Here is a 2,337-nt window from a genome sequence, read left to right as displayed (position 1 = left end):
AAAGGCGGTGCTCCAGCATGGCCGCAGTCAAATGACTGAAACAAGTAAAAGAGTAAAATAATAATAATAAAAGCCCTGATGTAGTACCAAGCAGTGGCTTTCATGGCTTCTGGTCTTAAATGATTGGAAGTGTTATTTTGTACATTGTTTTGTCTTGGTATAAAAGATGGGTTTTACAGCAAATATTCTGCTCAATACCATAGAAAAAAGACCTAGTCGGAATTGCGCAGGTTTGCGCCTCCCCAAACCAAATCCTCGACGACAAGCGCTAATACCTTGGCCCAAAACCTTAAACTCTGTGTTAAGCAGAGTTATGGGCCTGAAGTTATCTAATGTGTCCCTCTTGTTTTCGTCTTTCCTTTTCAACGTCATTACGCCCCGGCTCACAGATCTGGGAATATTCCCGTTCTGCTGCCAGTTGTAATAGAACACTTCGAGAACATTGGAGAACATGCTCATAGGACAGACCATTGAAACCGGGTGACTTGTGCCTTGTGCAGCCGACAAGGGCATCCTGAATTTCGGTTGAATTTATCTGCTTTCACAGAGACGCAGCAAGCCTTCGAGATAAAGACTGACGTCTGCCACCATCTCCACCTCACCACTCTTTCCGAACAACCGAGCAAAGTGCTGGTGAAAGGCCTTGCACATCTGCCTGGAATCACTCAGCTCGTGTCGGTCTCAGTCCATCAAAGTCCGAATTGTGGTTTTGTTAGCACGCTGCGTATCCGTCACGCGGATCATCGAACAGCTTTGATCCGCTCGTTTCTTAGAGCACGTGCCTTAACTCTGCCAATGCAAACTTCATGCTTCGCATTGAAGAACTGGTCTAATGCCATTCTCGCTGCTAGCACGTCGGTTGCAATGCCACTACAAATAGCCTCGTCTAATTTGGGTACTGACTCCTATTCCTTTCTATTTTTTCTAACGCTATTTCTTCGCTAAACCCTATCGACATTACTTTAATCTCTCTTTTGAGAGCCACCCACCACCTGTTGTTGACGACCCACCCTGTCAACGTCTGCTTTACTAAATTGTTGACCCGGTCCCTTAAAGCCGTACGTACCGGAAATAAATTGTTCGGCTCACAGTACCCGGGTCCTAACCTACGCGTCTTATCTAGGTCTAATTATATCAAATAGAGAATAGACAGCACATCAGAAAGTGATAAGTGCAGAATCTGTGGACAAAATGGTGAAACCGTATGGCATATTACCAGCCAATGTACGCCACTAGCCAAGAAGGAATATAAGAGGCGCCACGACAATATAGCCAGGCTTGTCCATTGGACACTTTACAACAAGTATGGACTTGAAAGAGAAAAAATTGGTACGATTACAAACCCGAAGGCATCATCAAAAATGATAATGCAAAGATCCTGTGGGATTTTATGATTCAGTGCGACCATGAGATAGAGAATAGGAAGCCGGACATAGTTTTAATTAAGAAAGAAACCAAACTATGCTGGATCATAGATATAGCATGCCCAGCTGACAACAAGGTATGCGATAAGGAAGAAAGAAAAGTCGAGAGATATGACAGGTTAGCTTGGGAGATTAAGCAGTCGTTGTTGCTGAATAAGGTGGTAATAGTACCAATAATTGTCGGAGCCTTGAGAACAGTGAGTAAAAATCTTGAGAAGTACATGAAACAAATAAGGGCTGCAATAAGGGTGGAGCACTTGCAAAAAACAGCACTGCTTGGAACCGCTCGAATACTCCGGAAGGTGCTCGAAAAATAAGGGGTGTTACCTTAGTTCACTGGTAGTGAACAGCTGACACCGTAGTACATCTCCAGCGTTAGAAGCTGTGCAAAGGCAATGATAATAATAATAATAATAATAATGTTTGGTATAGGCTCATGGCCCGAAATTTTGGGGAAGGGAACTAGTCGATATAATCGTCCCCAGTGTATAACTGGTACTTGTTTCATCTGCCCCGATAATTATGCATCTGTACATACAACTTCGATTACACCGAAGTCAGTAATTTCACTGGTACTTAGTTATCGACACCCCACAGAATGAATGGTAAACTCGACCTTGACGGAATTTGAACTTAAAGGCAGACGAAATACCGTTAATCATTCTATCCAGCACGCTCACGATTCTGCCAGCTCACCGCCTTAATAATAATAATAATAATAATAATAACAATGATGATAATAATAATAATAATAATGATGATGATGATATGAACTACTAACTTGTCTCTTAAGGTCCCTGGGTGAGACTTGGAGCCAACTTGTACAAATACAAAGCAAAAGTCAAACAAAATTAAAATAATAATAATAATAATAATAATAATAATAATAATAATAACAATAATAATAAGGAGG

General features: G+C 41.5%; 1 protein-coding gene across 1 annotated transcript in view; it reads left to right on the top strand.

Moving 5' to 3' along the window:
* Window positions 1-2,337, top strand: part of LOC106878667 (adhesion G protein-coupled receptor E2) — a 17,681-nt gene that overhangs the window by 14,166 nt on the left and 1,178 nt on the right. The gene's annotated exons all lie outside the window — the stretch shown is intronic.

This window comes from Octopus bimaculoides, unplaced genomic scaffold, assembly GCF_001194135.2.
Source record: "Octopus bimaculoides isolate UCB-OBI-ISO-001 unplaced genomic scaffold, ASM119413v2 Scaffold_87364, whole genome shotgun sequence".
NCBI lineage: Eukaryota > Metazoa > Mollusca > Cephalopoda > Octopoda > Octopodidae > Octopus > Octopus bimaculoides.
The sequence above is the reverse complement of the archived record's forward strand: the minus strand, read 5'-3'. Positions and strand labels throughout refer to the sequence as shown.